This window comes from Triturus cristatus, chromosome 12 (assembly GCF_964204655.1).
Source record: "Triturus cristatus chromosome 12, aTriCri1.1, whole genome shotgun sequence".
Lineage (NCBI taxonomy): Eukaryota > Metazoa > Chordata > Amphibia > Caudata > Salamandridae > Triturus > Triturus cristatus.
The window spans coordinates 107305731-107324768 of NC_140595.1; the positions used below are offsets into that span (position 1 = coordinate 107305731).

General features: G+C 41.7%; 1 long non-coding RNA gene across 2 annotated transcripts in view; it reads left to right on the forward strand.

Moving 5' to 3' along the window:
* LOC146772767 (uncharacterized) overlaps positions 1-19038 on the forward strand; it is a 142651-nt gene that overhangs the window by 13760 nt on the left and 109853 nt on the right. Inside the window, exon 2 of one of the 2 annotated variants that reach the window (XR_014972392.1) lies at positions 6650-6743. The exons of the other annotated variant lie outside the window; for it this stretch is intronic. This is a non-coding gene — a long non-coding RNA (uncharacterized LOC146772767). The remainder of the gene's footprint in view (positions 1-6649; positions 6744-19038) is intronic. 2 annotated transcript variants of the gene reach the window in all.

Consider the following 19038-nt stretch of genomic DNA (forward strand, 5'->3'; position numbering starts at 1 on the left):
AGATCAGCATCTCAGCAGTATTCCTGTTGCTATGATTCAAAATACCAATAGGGCTCAAATTGACAGCATTTTGCTACAAAACCTGTTAAAACTAAAAACAATGTGTATCTGCAGCTTGATCACACAAGATGAATACATAAAGATATGTCATTTAAATACATTTGACTATTGGTAGACTTGTCTAGTTGGACTCAAGACACATATTGAACCCTTACAAAAGCCCAATCTTGAAACCTATTATATTAATAATAGACATGGATAACATCATTGGTTTTCTGCAGTGTATCCAATGCAAACAAGCTCCTGAGATGGCCATTGTAGTTCCAGAAACAACACAAGCTTGTATGTTGGAAGATAACGCTGTTACCCAACAAACAACAGACAACAAAGTAATTCATCACTCTTGAGGTGAATTCCATAAACTCAGCCTTCAGACAATGGGCTTAACCTTGGTTTTGTAACGAAATAAATATGAGATTTAAACCAGACCGTTCCATATATCACACACATTAAGTCTTATCATTGAACTACAAGCACACTGAAAAATTAGAGAGACGCTACACACCCTCTCGTTGTTTATTAGGTGACAATCCCCTAGTACAATTGTTGTCTGTGATAAACCACAGTTTTCAGGAAATAAGGTTCCACATTCACTAGAATCTCATCACAATGGTTTGGAATAAAACATATCCATTTCGGGATTATGTACTGGACATGTAATGCCAACTGATAAAAACCTACTTTAAGCCAATAGTAAACACAATACCTGATCTAAAGAAAAAGAATACTTTAGCCAATTTGGAACATCAGAGGCATTGGCACATTTAAGAGAGAGATCCGAAAGACCTTAACAGCTTACTTTTTTAATGCTACCTGTGACTTGCTATCAACTAACTGCTTGGAGCAAAATCAAAACAACGATTTTTCTGAGCAGTCATTTTGCATTCTGATTCTGAAATTTAGAACACATGAAAGACACAACTGCATAGCTGGCATCCTCAAGGAATAGCTTGTGCTGACACTAAATAGTCATAGGATGTACAGATCACTTTCTTTTCTAACAGTTTGTTTTATTGAATACATCACATGCACAGTAACAAATACATTTGCTTTTTATAAAAGCAACCCTTTTGCAGATAGATACTTCTTTTTTTAATTTATTGACCTAATTTGCATATGCCTGAGCTATCCGAGTGAGTCACAATTGTCGATGTTAAATGATCAATATTAGTAAAAGCTCTTTCACTGGTCAGGGTAATATATCAGAAATAACAACACGGCCGGTGAGAACAATTCTTCATGCTTACAGCTACTCAGTTCAATGTTTCAGATGCATGCCACAACATGGGAAGACCCATTGAGCATCACTTAACCATATGAAAAACATGACATCTTGTGTGGACATGCACCAGGTTGGTCCCTCCAACCTGACAAGACCACATCATAATCATCACATTTATATACCACACACTGTCCCAGGGACTCTTGCCGATGGTCTTAGTTATTCCCTGTTGTTTACTGCAAGTGTGTCTCAAGTGCTTTCCTAAAAGCAAGAAAACTGGACGAGTGCCACTAGTGCCCTTATAGGGAGGTCCATAATGCTAAGCCATGAGCTAAGATCACCCTCCGCTTTAGATTAAGAAATTCTATCACCACCAACATTTTAGCAAAAGGCATGTCACTGCAGTACAATATGGCGGCCATTAGAAGAGGATAGCATTTAACAAAATAATATCTAGCTTTTGCTATAGAGAAGTAGCAAAGAAATATCTTACTTACACTTGAATGTATACCAAAGGGAGGGGAATTGAGAAGACTTAAATATTATTTTTCTTACCTGTTTCATTGGAAGAAGAAGCCGGGTGGTAATAGTCATTTGAGGCCCCAGGATCAGGAGAGGCATATCCCAAACTTAGACCACTTAAGCTAGAAAAATAGAGGAGACAACAATATGAAGACTTTTGATGATTTATTTTATGGTCATAACAACACATGACAATCTAAGGAATGAAACAAATTTGAGGCATATGTTGAAAACATCTCGGTGTGTGAAAAGGGAAAAAACAGTGGACAACTATCAGCATAGAACCATACCTGCTTATTATTCCCTGTACACAAAGGTACTACCTAGTAAGATTTTGTCTGAATGTGGTGCACCTATTGGTTGCTTTTCCATCCTATTCCCACTATGATAAAGATGTGATAGTTTCGCCTAGTGACCCAAAAACAGCAATCCAGATTTTTTCTTTTTTTGTGACTTGTATAAGGCCCCAAGGTAAATATCCTTCGTCCCCTTGCTTAGAATTCTCATTTAGATCATGCAGGCCAGCCTTACTACATCTCCAGCTTCTTCAAACTGAACTGGTAATACATGCAGTATGTAGGTTTATCTTAGCCTCTGTCAGGCTGTGCAAAATTGTGGGAAAAGATTAAGCAGGGTGACGGGTGCAAACACGCCCTGTGGCGTGTTTTAAGTTGGGGAATTAATTCCTCTTCAATCCTGCGGTCCCCTGGGGGCCAACTAGCCCACCAGGTACCTCCAGTATGCGTCAGGGAGCTGCGTTGTCACTGTTTTCCTGTAAAATAATTGACTGTAATTGTGAAAAAGTGTTGGATAACTATTACAGTGAAGGCATGAATAACTGAAATGTTCCCTTCCAATATAACTGTAACTGTTCTTACCTCAAGTACCCTTTTTGAAATTTGATGATAAACTTTATTATTTTTATATTCACCCGTATTTTCTCCTTTCTTTTTCTATGTTGCTTTGGATTAATTTGTTCCTATCTTTTGATGGATATATACTCATTTGAGATATATTTTCATATGATTGACGCGTAATTGGATAGAATTATATTGTCTAAAGTATAAATTGTGAAAATAATTGAGTTTGTAAGCAAATCATAAAACCTTACATATAATTGAGATTCAGAACTACACAACTAAGGGGCATATTATCAAGCCAGGCGATAAAATTATCGCCGCTTTAGCGGCAGAAAACTGCCGCTAAAACGGCGATAATGGGCTTGATAATATACTCTATGGAATTCTAATTGAAGCCCATGTTAAATGTGAAGGACATCTAACCTGGGCTTCAATTGGAATTCCATAGAGCATATTATCAAGCTCATTATCGCCGTTTTAGCGGCAGTTGTCTGCCGCTAAAGCGGCGATAATTTTATCGCCTGGCTTGATAATATGCCCCCATGTATTTGAATAAATCCCTTGAAGGCACCTCTTACCTGTTCATGTATTGATGAGTGACTGCATGTATTAGTGACTGTATGGGTGAGTGGATGTGTGTGTAGACCTAGGAATCATTGAGTGGATATGTAGTAACTGGTATTGGTGTGTCTATGGTTTCGAGAATGGTAGTCTGTATTTTAGAGTGGGTGTATGAAAGGTTGTATTAGGGTGTGAGTAGGTGCATCAGAGATTAAGTGGATGATTTCATCAGTGATGTCATTTGAGATGTCATCAGTGATGTAATCAGTGATGTCACTGTCCATGTTAGGAGTGATGTATGATGTGGCGTCATCAGCAGTGCATTGCGGGGGCGTGAGTCATAGTTAGCTCAGCTAATTATAACGGCTGAATTTCTCTGAGTTTCTCTGAGTGAAATGTCAGACTAATTATAACGTCCCTGAAACCTGTGTTTTCTCATTGAAAAAAATATATATTTATATATATTTTTCTTTTCTTATTTAGAGTTTTATATAGCACGCACTTGACACGAAGATATCAGGTATCAGAGCACATTACATGAGCACCAGTTTTGTTACATATGGACACATTCATCATTTTGTTAGTCACGGGGAGATTAAGTGATTTGCCCAGAATTACAGGATGTTGAGCATCCCTGCGGAGACTCTAATTTGGTTACCCAGCTTTGCGGTCGACCACTCTGCCGTAAGGCTACATCCTCTCCCATATGAAGCCTTGCGTGTGGTACTAGGGGAATTGAGGGGGCCATCATGCCCATCATTTTCTCCACTGTCCTCATCGTCAAATGTTTTCTCTTGAACTAGAGGAGACTGTGCTCCACAACTGCTTTGGCTCTTTTGTCAACTGACAAATAATTGTGGTCTGTGAGTTCAGGATAGCTCCCAAGAATGTTTTCTTCATGTCTGGGATCTGTGATGATTTTTCATAATTGATGGAGAAACCTAGTGTGTGTATGGCCTGTATGAACTCGTTGATATTCTTCCAGCACTGGGTACTCTTCTTAGCTTTCACTAGCCAGTCGTCCAAGTATGGACAGATGTGTGTTTACTTTAGTTTGAGATGCGTTGAGACTAAAGCTAAGCATTTTTGAAAACTTGTGGAGTTGACTGTATTCTGAATGGTAGGACCTTGAATTGGTGGTGTGTCTTGTTCACTACATCCTGAGGATTTGTTTGTGCTATCTTTTAACTGGTAGTTGTAGGTAGGCGTCCTTGAGATCTATGATTGACGTAGAGTCCTCCTTTTCCTATCAGAAGGATGACTTTTGCAGCGCTTACATTTTGCACTTTGGTATTTTAATTAACTTATTTAGTGGTCTTACGTACAGTATTATTCGTAATGTACTTGTCTGGTTTTAGTTCTAGGAAGTAGTTTGAGTATATCCTTTTGAGTGTTTATTCTAGGGGTACTATTTCTATAGTTTGCTTGCTTAATAAGTCTTTCACTTCCTATTGTAGTCTCCGTATGTCTTCCTTTATTCTCTTCCTTTTTAGTGGTATTGTTGGGAGTAACTTGGTTAACTCTATGCATTAGCCATATCTATTAATATTTAGTATTCACTTGTCATAGATGAACTGTTGCTATTCCTTCAGGAATCCTCTGACTCTTTCTTCTACTGGCGACTTATGTTAGAGGGTGTTCAGGAAGAGTCACTTGCTTGCATGGTTACCCCCTTTCAAGGGTTCCCCCTCTTCTACTTCTGCAGCTGCAAAGGGCTGTCTGGCGCCTGCACTGTACTGCCATTATGGTGGAGTGGTGGCCTTACTCCGTTTGTGACTTAAGGTTGCGTGAGTGGTGTGTGACTGTACAACTCCTCTTAAGACTGTTCTTTTCCTCTGGATCATGCCTCCTCAGAATATTCCCTTATACCGAAGGGCTCCCATGGCCTTGGGTCTTACATGGTCTTTTTTAATGCTCAGTAGCACCTTGTCACTGCCTCTCCAAATAGACTTTTCCCACTGAAAAGCACGTTCATTATAGCTGACTGGACCTCCTGCTTGAATGCAGAGATTATCAGCCAAGTGTTTCTGCTTAAGGAGGTGGCCATGCAGAGCTGCCCACTGACAGTTTCTGCTGCTTCTAACATGTATTGGCCATTGTCTTTGCTTCATGTAGCAACGTATTCAGCCGCTTTTTCCACTCCTCTGGCAGGTGTTCCATGAGCTCCTCCATCTCATCCCACCCCTATCTAGCAGGGTATTCTAGTAGGCTATCCACTGCGTTGCTGCTGACCTCTCAACTTTTTACCCTCCATTTCTACTCTCTTGCTTTCATGAGAAAGGGTAGCCCCCCAAATACAGGGCTATATGCTCTCTTACATGCTGTTGCCACAATGAGGGAGTCAGATGGCATGTTCCCCGGACGTAGGTTGTGTCTTTCTAAGAGAAGCAAAACTTCTTTCATACCCTTGGTGTTATGGATTGGATGCAGCTGGTCCTTTGAATGCATCGCTGCCCTGGTCCAGCATATTGGGTAGCATTGTGAGGAACTGGTTACTCTTCTGGTCGGGCAGTAGTGTTTCAAAGAAGAAGCATGCTCTGACTGCCTCTCTTCTAACTGAACCCCATACGTACCTGCAGGTCTCTTGATAACTGCGTTGTATGCAGTGATGTCATCTGGCGGTGATGGGTTGAATGGATAGGATTCTACCCCTTAGTCTGGATAGATGTCTTGCCATTCATCGGTTGGCTCTCTCATTTCTGAGAGTTCTTGTTGTTGTTATTCCTCTCATTTGAACCAATCCTATTCCATTTCTTCCTGGGGTTCTGGAGTGATTGTGTTTTCCAGTTCAAAGTCGGGTGCTTTGTTGCCTACGGCTCGCCGAATGCCGTGCCAATGTGCCCGGGTCTTCGCAGCCAGAATTGAGCAGCTTTTTGCTGTCTCTCTCCCATGTATTGGAGCCTCTATTGAGGTTGAAGCGGGTTTCGAGGGAGTGTCTCCAGTGGTGTCCCTTGCCTTGGCCCTGTGTGGCTCTTCGGGCTGACTTTTGCTTATATCAAAGTTTCAGCGCTCCGTCCATCATCTCCTTGTGTTTGCTTTGCTTATATCAAGGCCATGCTGTAGGATATAGGCCTGCCATTTCTGTGGGTGACCCCAGACCCGAGACATAGCAAAACTGGTTAAAGAACGACTAAAGGAGCATTTATGGACGCAAGATTCAGGATTTTAAACATGTTAAAGCGGGAAGTCCAACAGACTATTTCCTAGACATTAGTCTCATTCCAGCTTATAAATCATTGCTTGAGATGCTTCCTGGGCCCATCCCATTGTAACTTCTTTTCAAATGGAGGTATGGAGTTCTGCCATTAAACAGTTTTTGTATAAAAAGGGGTGTACAATATTTTAACTCTAACAAGTGTCCTTTACGTAACTTAGCGAAAGAAACTCCACATGATGTTTCCTTTTTCTGTTCTGCTTTTGATAGAGCATGAAAACTGTGGATTCGGCCAGTCTGTAAACTCATGGGTTTCCATCATCATGCGCACGCACTATGCACTTTACGTTCAGATACCAGAAAGGTAACTGCTGTTAAGATTACAAAATCTTTGTATGCCACTTGATTCATCCACATGTGAAATGTTAAATCATTGGAGCAATGATATTTTAGAAGCACATTTTCCTCTCTGTATCCACGTTGAATGCTGCTATGATATTATCGGAGTTTCTTTTTCTCATGTTTTATGTTTTTTATCGACTGTGATTTTGTGGCTTGTATGGGATTGTGTGTATTTATTGTTTTTCATTATTTTCTTTTTAGCCTTTTAACTGCTGTACTCTGTTTTATGGATCTTTGTATCAGAAATAAACATTTTGATTGGCTATTACACCTATTTTAAGTGGAGCAAATTAATTTCAGCTGGAGTTTATTATTGAAGTCCAAGCCTTAAGTGAACAATGTTTACTGTCATTCTATGTTGAACAGTCCATTTAAAGGCCTTCATGATGGCAGCATCAATTATGGATCCAGGATTGTTAAATGTAGGCCTGTTGCTTCAGCTCCAGGTCTATTCAACCACATCTTGTTTTGGGTCTGATGTGCATTTTTGATGTTGAAGTCTGGTTTTCTGTTTCTGTCAACCGTCTGTGGAATCAGGCAACAGAAATGCAATAAAGTTGCCCTGAACGTGAACCGGAGGCATTTTATTATATCATTGTTAACCGTCTCATTTTGTTGCGGTCGAGACACAAACTTTTTTTTCTGCTACTGTCTGAACATGGCATACCAATACCACAATTAACAGCTATCTCATACCCAAGGCATGTTGCTAGAAGTCCTGTAGATTAGCCAGATTTCCCACTCCTGAAGAAATCCCCACTAGACCTCTATGTCCCCAGCAACTGCTGGAGCAGCCCTCATCTACCCTTCCTCAGCAAGATGATCAAGAAAGCAGCGTACACATCCTCAAGAGAACATCAACAGCAATAATCTATGCCGCTATCTTTCATGCTCCATATATCCTACCAGAGCAGACCCTGCCAGCCAACAAGTGGTGATCAACAAGCTCTTGATCACAGAGAAGGTTTAATTCTACTTCACAACACTTCCATCCTATCCTCATTAACATCCCAACATAGCAAATGAGATTTGCCAGTAATGTCCTCCACTGGCTCTCCTACTACTTATCTAACTGACTTCAGCGCATCGAGATGCGGACCTTGTGATCCCAAAAGCATGACTCACCCGAGGAGTACCCCATGACTCCATCCTGCCACTAGGCATCTTCCAGCTACATAGAGCCCCTTGGAAAACTTACTCATCGGTCATATCAACTCACCAACAACAGTGACCCACAACTCTATATGAAAGTGTTCTGTGCTCTCCACATTCAGAAACTCAAGCATTGCCCCACCTCATTCAGACCCTTATGTAGACAGAGCACCTACATGAAATTCAGTCGGACAAATACTGAGTTTCTCAATAAGGAGAACAAAAATGAGTCCAAAACTGGAACAAGAACAGGAATTGGAATGGCCTCAACACTAAACTATCAGACACAGCCAAGTCACTCAGGTTCATCATTGACTCCAACCTCTCTGTCAAAGAACAAAGTCACCAAGAGGACCTAGACGGAATGGTACCCGCTTTCCCACTTGGAAAAAAAAGGTGAAAGTGTTTGTTTGGAAACCGATTTCAACCCTCATACTTGTGTGTCTGGATTGAAGCAAAGTCTTGCTCCATAGCCTCCAGATAGTACATGGACCCTCAAAAGGCTTGATACCAGCCATGACAGGTCTTAACAGAGGCCTAAAGAAATGCAGTCAAATCACTGCAACCCTGATGGAACTCCTGAGTCTCCCCTAGCATGCCCATATCACTTCCAAGACCTGTTGCATCACCTACATGGCAACAACGAACAGCTCCCTCCCTACCCCGCTGACAAATGAAACATTACTGCCGGATCTTGACATATCCACATCTAGATCTTCAGACTGGGGATGAGAAACTGTAAGAAGGGGAACAACAGCAGGTGAGACTGTTCCATCAACGCAATAAGGATCTGGATCTTTATAAATGTTCTAATCGCTGTAAATGTCTTTGGATCAGAGTAGTGGCTGCAAGCTCTCGACAAGCTCTGAACAGCCCTCCGCTGTTCTAGGCTAGGTTTGCACTATACTAGCACCCATATAGACATGAATACATTCTTAGTTACAAAATCTCCTTGAGACCTTATGTCTGACACAATTAACAAAAGTAATTTCCCATTATACTCAAACAATCAACGAGCGAATATTGAGAGGCTGAAACCAGATTGGGCTAAAGTAACAAACACTTTCTCTAAATGTAGTCTGAGGGTACTATTACATACCTGAAGGTTCAGAAAGGAACAAACTTGGGTAGAGTCTATTTTTGAGGTAATTTTATTTCCCAGCAAATCAACCTAATATTCTAAAGTGATCTTTTCTTGCTGCAGAGGAAATTAAGTTAAAGCACAGACTTGATCATGGCAAATGATGATGCCATTAAATTTATTTTTTAAATAAAAACAAATCAAAGTGCAGCACTAAGAACCAACAAAGCATTTCTGCAAAGCTCAAAATACATTTTGATGGATAAACATAATGAAGTATATTATATTAGCTACTATTGGGTTTAACTAGTTTATAATCCAAAGCTCTAAAAGGAAACATTATTTGCAAAACTGTGTCGGCTGTGAAACTGATGGCTTTTTGCAAAACTCTCAGAGCCATCTAATTAATTTGCAAAACTCAAACTTATCACCGACTGTAGAACTGAAAGTATAGCTATAACTGCAGCACAACATGAAGCTAGGGGTAAATTGAAATATTAAATCCTGGCAAATAAACATGAATCAGTATGTATCTGGCAATGAGGAAGATGTAAGGCATGCAAAAAATTATTCCAGTGACAATATTACTAGGGGTGGGCGGAATTTGCGAAATCCACTTTCGCAAATTATCGCGAAAATGTTAAAAATTATCGCAAACACGCGGAAATATCGCGAAGATGCGGAAGTTTTTTTGACGCATGTTTGCGAGATTTTCTGCATGGTTGCGGCTCGCCAACTTACCCATGTGGTTGCTCGCGGGCGCGGCCATCTTGTTTTCAGTTGTCTCGCAGTGCATGATCGCGAGAAGAAAGACGTGATCGCGCAACGTATGACGTCACTGCGGGCGCGAACTGTCGCGAGACAGCGCAAATGGCTAAAAACAATACAACATCTCATGGAGAACGCGACCGGATCAAGAAAACTTGTCGGCGAACGCAGGGATTCAGGTAAGGCAATCGCACGCGCGCGAGAATGTATTATTTTACAGCGCGAGCAAGAAACAAATTATCGCCAAGCTGCGGAATGCGGAAATTTTGATATTTTCGCGCTTTCCGCGGAACGCGAAAATGTCCAATTATCGCAATATCCGCGAACGGAACGAAATTTTAGCCCAGGCCTAATTATTACCCCTACTTGGTGGAAAAAACATTTTATTTAACTTTTGTAATAATATTTTATTTTGTCAAGTGATCACTTGTTTTATCTCTTTACAAAACCCCTCCTAGTATGCCTGTTCTTGTATGATAACATGGATTTTCCTGTATGAACAAGCTACTTACCGTCAGTTTCTCATAGATATTCTGTCTAACTGCTGGTTCCTCACCTTTTGAATATACCCCATGAGTCAGAATGGATCCCAAAGATCTTTAGCAGGACTCCTGAGAACTAATGGATGGCATTCTGACCCACGTCATACCACGCTATCCAAAGTGTCATTGCTTGCGTTGTCTTCAGCCCAGGAAGACCTTACTTTGGGCATGCTAAAGCGGTTCTTAATCTTTGGACTTCTATGGGCTGCTAGTAAATCACTCCTGGAATCAGCAGACCCAGCTTTAGCAGTTTCTAAGATTTGATCAAGTATAAATCTAAAAGATTTATAAATTATTACATACTTTATTTAATTCGCAAACAAAAGAAGGCAAATAAATCAAAATCATAATTTTAATGTGAATGTTGGAGCTTTTCAAAATGTAGTTTTAGTTCTAAAAGGCAAAGCTATATGTTAGACTCATGCATTTTGCATTGTTTTTTTTTACTCCCAGTGCTCGCTCTCTGTTTGTAGGCGCATACCAGTGCTGCATCATTGAGGCCATCCATCGTTCGTACTAGATTCCGTTTTCTGTACTTGTGCTGCTCCCATGAATCAAAATCAGGGTCTGATGTGGGCATAGAATAATGTGTACGACAATTGTCTTTTGGCCTTAGCTCTGAAGTTATTCTACGAAGATTGGTAAGTTTAAGGGAAAATGGCAACCCCATTTGTAAACGTGGGGAAGTAACAAATCTGTTGATATGCTCATGTTCGCCACATGTCAAAAGTTAAAAGAGTTCTGGCTTACCGTGGGTGAGACGATCTCCCTCTCATTGGGTAGTTCTATGGAGGTAAGAACGATCTTAATCATGTTTGGGATAAGGCAACAGGATGCAGGGGGCCTATGTTCAAACACAAGTGAAAAAAAGAATCTAATGTTCTATTTAATTTTAATTGCGAGAAGAGAAATCTGCAAATTATAGACTCAAGCCTCTCCACCCTCTTGGCGTGCGTGGAGAAACTCTGTGGTCTTTTTGAGAAGATGGATAGATGAGAGAAAGGAGGGTGGTGACTTTTGGGATTTGCTGAGGTTCTGATCAAATGTATTCATCCAATGATTACATCTTCTTAAAGCAGTCAGGCAATGGAGTAAGATAGTTTCAGGGAAGCCCAGTTAATATGCTTAAAGAGGAAAGTCCAATATTTGGAGCACGTGGACCCCAGATACCATAATGGTGCTCATTTCAATAAATGGAAAGGATATGAGGACAAAAAAAATAAAACTAATTGGTAAGTTTGGATGTATGAGAGGTGGCTCATTCCAGCAACTGAGAACAGTAGCTCCACTTTGGATCCACTATGTTTCAGGAAGTACCCACTAATTTGAGATTCACGACCCCAAAATGCAAGTTTCTCGGACTCCGTGTTGGTTTTGCTTTTTAGTAATAAATAGAAAAGCATCATTGAAACAGGCATTGCGTGGTGGATCTTGATCCCTTAAAACCCTAAGGTGGGAAAAAGTTTAGGTTGGTGCCAAAGAAAGATGATGGATACGTATAGCATTGCCAGCAAAGGTCACTTTGTGGGACAACACACTAGCCAAACAAGAGGTGGACAGAAAGGTGGGCCACTTTGAGTGATAGAAATCAAAGTTAAGGGTATGAAACCACAAGAAAGGAAAAAGTCTAGGACTCCTGTTACCATGTTGCCTTTGTGAGGTAACAAAGTAGATCTCTTAGTCTGCAGAGTTAAAGCGCGGGTTTGTGTCGAAAAGCAGTAGTAACAATTTCTCGCCTTTGCCTGCAGCTTGAAAGCTATAGTCCCCAATTCGCAGAAAGGCTATTTCATTTGATTGACCTGATGTGCATCTGCATTCCAGGTGAGTCTTTAGATGTGAAATAACTTTCTCCAAGGATGCTTAGTGCAGTGAGGTGATGTTTAAATCAAGCAGGAGTTTGACGATGGCTTATACAAGGAGTGGATAAGATATAATTGTTTTAATTACTGGTGGATGAATAGCAGAGGGGTCATCATGATCTACACTTTAAAGGATAGTACAGATGATGGAACATGATGAGGCCGATTAGAATGTAGTTCGGAAAGCCTCCGTCCGCAGGTCTGAGGCTTTCTGACCGACATCCTTGGTTTAAACTTCGACCACCTTATTACAAAGGATACAGTTGGATTTAAACCAGCCGGTTATTCCGGCTGGCTTCCAACGGGCTCAAGGAGACCGTCGTCCAGCCGGAGGCTGCTCATAATCCCTTTAGGATGGTATTTACAGTGCAGGGGTTATAATGTCAGTTTCAGACAGGTATTTCATGTCAGGCTTTCCAACATTGAAAACCTGTCGTGGAAAGTCAGAAAGTGACTTAGGGGGCCCCTAGCAGGGCACCCATCTCTCAGTGACCACTGGTTGTGGGCCTGGATAGCACCTATGGTCCCCCCTGTAAATGCCTGCACCATGTGGCAGGCTCCGTGAGGTGCCTGCCACACAGTGCAGGGATTCACAGAAACTCCCATTTCTCAATGGGAGCCTGTGCTGAGGCTGGTTTCAAACTGCAGCATAAGCACCCATAGAGAAATAGGACTTTTCGATGCACCATGTGCGGCCGCACCGTGATAGGGGTGCGGGACCGCCGACCTATGTTCGGTCGGTTTTCACACCAAGACGGTCACCCCACATCGCACTAGGTCCCTTTATGTCTTATTTAACTTTGCTGTAAGTCAGCACTGAGATTTTCTTGGGTAATGAGACTTGCGAAAGTGGATCAGTAGTAGTTTCCGAATAAATTTCAGACCCATTATCTCCTCTAGGAGACTGGTCAAGACACTCACATGAAAGTTGTTCTCAACCATCAAAACCTATTCCTTTCAAGATGATAAAAGGCTTCACCTTTAAAGCATTATGTCTCATCAACTCTACCCACTGGTAAAACCCTTTTGCTTTTATCTCACCACTACAGAAAAAGTGCAGTCTTGAATCTGGAAAACGACAGAACATTAGACAGCCACCAAAATTAGATTTCATGCAAAATCGTAAAAGTTTGACTTCAAAACTAAATAGCAAAGACTAATGCAGCTTCCAGTTAGGAATCCAACTGCAATGCAGCAGCACACATGCCACCTTTCAGCTATGGGATGATTCAGTGCATTTTCTAGGCAACATTAATGCTCATGTCCTAATTAAATCTAGTTTTCTAGCAGCTTTCATCACTGTTCATCATTAAGCCCTCTTCCCAATTCTCACCAATCTATGGGATAGAGGGGCACATTTCTGAACTAGAATTCTTCATTAATAATAGGAATAACTTACTGTATTTGCTTGGAATCGATTCCCTCAAACATTTTCTTGTTTAAATGTCAAGTCCCAATTGGATCATGACTCTCAAAAGAAATTAACGATGACCTCAACACAATCATCATCATCAACAACTTTATTTCAGTTTAAATAAAAAAAAACATAACATGCATGTTATAACATACATATAAAACATGATAAAATTTAGATATTTCATTTCAATGGACAAAGTTAAAAATGCTACTACCAATAAGCAAAAACATTAAAAGGTACTCAAAGCCTAGCCCTAATATCTAACAAGAGATCTTTGTCAAGTGCTAGAGGTCGCTTCCTGGCACCCTATTGACCCGGTTGAGCTTAAAGTGCATGGTGCATCAAAATATGATTTCCTCCCAACTGATCTTAATCTAAAATGGCATATAGAGCTTCAGCAATTGGCTACTGAGTAAACAAGACAACTTCTAGGGTCTGCCCTGCATACCCTCAAGGCATTATGCCCATCATTGAGTGAAAGGAGGTGACAAAGAGGGATAATCCAGTTAACACGCTGTTTGGTAGAAGCCCTGTAGGCGCTCCTCATCCTCCACTGCCTGGCATCTCATGGGGCAAAGTTTGGAAGAGTTGACATTACTGTTCCAGGTGGAGGTAAAAGAAGCAGTTGGTAAAATCCCCAATCTAAATGTAATTTAAAGAGCCCTAGACATTTGGCATACTCACATAATCCTTAAAATCTTCAAAATAAGAGCCACATTTAAAAGACAGATACAGATCCGTAAGACTGCCCGAAGGAACGGCAGAGATTTTGGAGCCAAAGACAACATTCCAGTAGTGATCTTTAATAAGACCACGAGAGCTGCTGGTCATTGATGTCAGGTGATACCAAAAATATGGACAATTGCAACTTAACCAGTCATGTTCTGGAATAGGATATCCAAGGGATCCTTGGGGCCAGTTAGTGTGCTAGAATGTCAGTAAGGCACTCTCCTTCTGGAGCACGTTGCTTGGTTGTCCATACCTGGAACCGTATAAAACAGGCATAGGACAGGGACAAAGAGCTTTTCCCTAGCTGTGCAAACCAACCAGTGGAATCTGACAATCTCATCCCTAGTTAATCACATTCTAGCACCCTTTCTAATTTGGCTCCATCTAAATCCACATCCCCTTTAATTTTCTTTCTATGTGTAAATATCATATATTTTGTTTTAGATTTGCTTATTTCAGGGCGGTAGTCTTTGCAAAATTGATTGGACTTCCCAAGAGAACATTGAGTCCCAAGGCAGTTTTAGATAAAAGGAGGGAATCATCTGCAAATAGCCAACTTGGTACTTTAGAGCCAGCAAATGTGGGTGCATCATTCACACAATTCATTAGGTAGGGAGTAGATCATTGACAAATAATGAAAATAGTGTAGAGGCAAGGACGCACCCTTGCCGAACACCACGCCCTATTGAAAAGTTCTCTGTATTTTCCCCCTGGTCCCATTTGACTATGGCAAGATTATCGGTGTACAAATTTCAAATCAGCATCAGTAGCCCTAAAGGAACCCCAATTTTCATAATAACCTCCCAAATTTTGCCCTTGGGACAAGGTCAAATGGCTCTCAAAGATTCACAAAGGTGACAAAAAGCACCCCCAATCAATGCCGACGGCTTTCATTTTAGGGTAAAAAATGTAAAGATCTGATCCACATTACTTGTATTGGCAATAAAGCCTGCTTGAAGGTGTGCGAGAGCCAGTGGAGGGACTGAGTGAGGTAAAGAATAAGTCAGGTGCCTCACCACTGTACGTTCCACTGCTGTACCCACAGCACTTCACTTATATCACTTCACCTATGATGGGGACGCACAGCTGTGCAAGGGACGGGCTCATTACGCAGTGAAGGTTCAGCAATTGTTACAGGGGCATCTGGGCAGGTAGTCCAGGCTGAAAAGGAACAGTTGGCAAGGGAGTGGCGCATCGCGCAGTGAGGGTGCAGCAATTGGTACAGGGGTCTCTGGACAGGCAGTCCAGGTTGAAAAGGAACAGTTGGCAAGGGAGTGGCGCATCGCGCAGTGAGGGTGCAGCAATTGGTACGGGGGTCTCTGGACAGGCAGTCCAGGTTGAAAAGGAAGGCCAGTACAGCACAAATGTATCCAATCTATGCCTACACTCTGCTCTGCTGCTACCTGAGTTCTATCATTGGTTCTATGACACCTGTCGCTCATTAACTCGAGCAAAGCTTGCATGGTGGGTCCCCATTCTTGTATTCACCCTTCACCACAAGCCATAGAGAATTTCACACACACACTCTGGAGTCCTGCCCCTGAGTAAATGCAGGACCTCCATGGGGTATATCTGCAAGTTCAAAAATATAAGGTAAAACTAAAAAGAACAGAACCACTCTGCATAGGGCTGAGGAAAAAAAAGAAATGGTAAAGCAAGTTGGTCTAGCTCTCATGTGCAACACATGTATATACAAGCGTTCACAAATGCTGTTCCATGTGTTGAATGCTCGAATTCTGTTTATCACGTTAAACACTGTCCTACCTGTTTTGTCAATGATCTGAAAAAAGTATCATAAAATGATTGCTTACTCTATGGACTGCATATAGTTGATAAGGAATTGAATGTGACAAAAAACGTGATGGATTCAGTGTACTGTTCAGATGTAAAAATGGCCCCGTGCATTCCAAGAAAAGCACTTGCCAGCAGGCGGCGTGATACACCAAAGAGGCAATGGAATGAGGTAAGAAAGTACACTCCTCTCGAAGAGCAAATCGCTCTCTAGATATATTTTAAAGAATTGGTAACCCTTAGCTAAAAAAGACATTTGTGTTTTCAAGCAAGACCTAAAAGATAGATCTACATATAAATAGCTTAGATATAGCGTAATATCACACATCAAGATGTTTCCTGTTGAGATGTCGGTCACCATACCCACATCAGTATGTGTACTTATTGGAAATTACATGCCCCCTATGACAAGGCATAAACAAGCATTGGGAAAGCTAGGCGGCCTCACCATTATGGCCTTTTGGCATTACCAATACTTTTTGGCAACGCTGTGCAAGTTTGCAAACGTTGTACCACATTATAAAAAAAGAAATGTATGATGACACAAGATGCACATTGAGCATATGAGTCATGAGACTAGTGGTGTTGCGTCATTCAGTTGGCATGTTCGTGCATCGCCATGCATGCACACACCTACTGATAGGGGTGGGCGCCATTTTCTTAATGTTTTTAAAAGCAGAGTGGCCCAGGAACAAATGACAGATGCTGGAACCTAAAAAAAACACATTTTAATGACCTATGGGGTGTGGGAGTAACAAAGAAGAAGGTGGAAGGGAAGCAAGGTGAGTTGGTGGTGGAGCAACAGATGGGGAGCAGTACTTACAAGCCAAAGAGGAAGCAACGGGCAGAGTGGGGGGGGGGAGGAGCAACACTGAGTGCGTGGGGTCAGACGCGTATGGGGGCCAAATGCACCTGAGGAAGTAAGACAGAGTGCCCTGGAAGGGGTGCCCGGGAAGGGAAGCACACAGAGAGATCGTAAAGAAACATGCCCTCTCAAGGTATGTTTAAAAACAAAAAGTAGGAATGTTAGCAGTGCACGGTTATACATTAGACAATCAAAAGGATGGTAAAGAGGCTATGCTCTAGGGGAGGGACAAACACAAGAAGATCAAGCCACCAAGCAAGCCCTCAAACAAGAAGCAAACAAATGAGGGTGACACTAAAGCCTAAAGGATGTAAGCAATAGCTGGACCCTACACCCACTGTTTCCTTTTGGTATGGTCCACAAGAGGTTTTGGCTACAAGCAAAAATATTTTTGGATTCAAAAAGTACACTTTGCCAAGCAGTTCTTGGCACTGGAAGGAACTACTTTGTGTGTGAATGTGCTGCTTGTTCAAGGGTACAATTGTGTATCTCACAGGAAAGTTATCAAATGGCTGAAGTGGGGGAGTCATTGCTCCATGCTTTATAAAAGTCCAATTGATTAGGAGAGCCGGTTGAAAGACCCAATAAGTATATTATATAAATAATTTTAATAAAATGAGAAGGTCTCGGCTAACACCAGATCTAAGAAGGTCAGTCCTCTTTCTACTAGGCTGAATCAAACCTTTGCACCTACTGGCACGCAATTGCCCGAGGTTAGCTGTGAGATGGTCTTGGCCTCATGAGGTGTTTATTCCAGACAATTCCCAGACGTACAAGCAACATTATTCATTTATTAGAGTGAGTGGGAATGGCACATGCAGAAATTTAACAACGGATTTCTTTCTAATGGTGGGGTTTGGGCTTTTAGCTCATTCTATAAAGGAGGCCTTTATTCTCATAACAAGGACTAATGTAAAGAAAGGAAGGCTGCTTTCTAGTCGATAAACCTTGACACAACCAATGACTTAAACTGCGTCTGCATGTCAATTCTGTGTCTGAAAATAGATTTCTAATAGTGCTTAAACGCTGCAGTTCATTGTTGCACACAGGTGTAACAGGAGTGGCGAAATGGCACTGCTAATGTAATGTAGGATGCCTACATTGCCATGGTTACTATCAAAGGCGAGGTTTGAGCTGCCACTTTAGAGGTGGGGTACATATAGATGTGATTAGGATTAAGAAGCTAATGCAAATGGAAAAAAACATTGTTATTGTGGTAGATTCTCATCGAAATAAAGCTTCAGCGCGACCATAAATTTGAATTAAGTTTGAATTATTCCATGAAGAGACCCACGACTCCTCTGTAGCACTGCACCTTTCAAAGTGCTACTTTCATCCCATTCGCGAACCATATCTTAATACAACACTTCAATAAATACAACATGAAAAAATACAAACGCCGTAAGTAACAATCTCTAAATCTGATTGGAGCAATTCCTAATCTAACAATCCTGATCAAACTACTACTCCCATCAGCGCACCCAGCATTCTCAAGTATTGCATTCACCCTATCTGAATTAACTGCATTATCCACAGCTTTCGAGCATTGTCAGACCGAGTACTGAGATGAGACCGGTCACCTCTGCTCACTTCCGCACCTTCATCACTTCGAGCGTTGTCAGACCGAGTACAGAGATGAGACCGGTCACCTCTGCTCACTTCCGCACCTTCACCACTTCGAGCATTGTCAGACCGAGTACAGAGATGAGGCCGGTCACCTCTGCTCACTTCCGCACCTTCATCACTTCGAGCGTTGTCAGACCGAGTACAGAGATGAGACCGGTCACCTCTGCTCACTTCCGCACCTTCACCACTTCGAGCATTGTCAGACCGAGTACAGAGATGAGACCGGTCACCTCTGCTCACTTCCGCACCTTCACCACTTCGAGCATTGTCAGACTAAGTACTGAGATGAGACCGGTCACCTCTGCTCAATTCCGCACCGTCACCTCTTCGAGCGTTGTCAGACCGAGTACCGAGATGAGACCGGTCACCTCTGCTCACTTCCGCACCTTCATCACTTCGAGCGTTGTCAGACCGAGTACAGAGATGA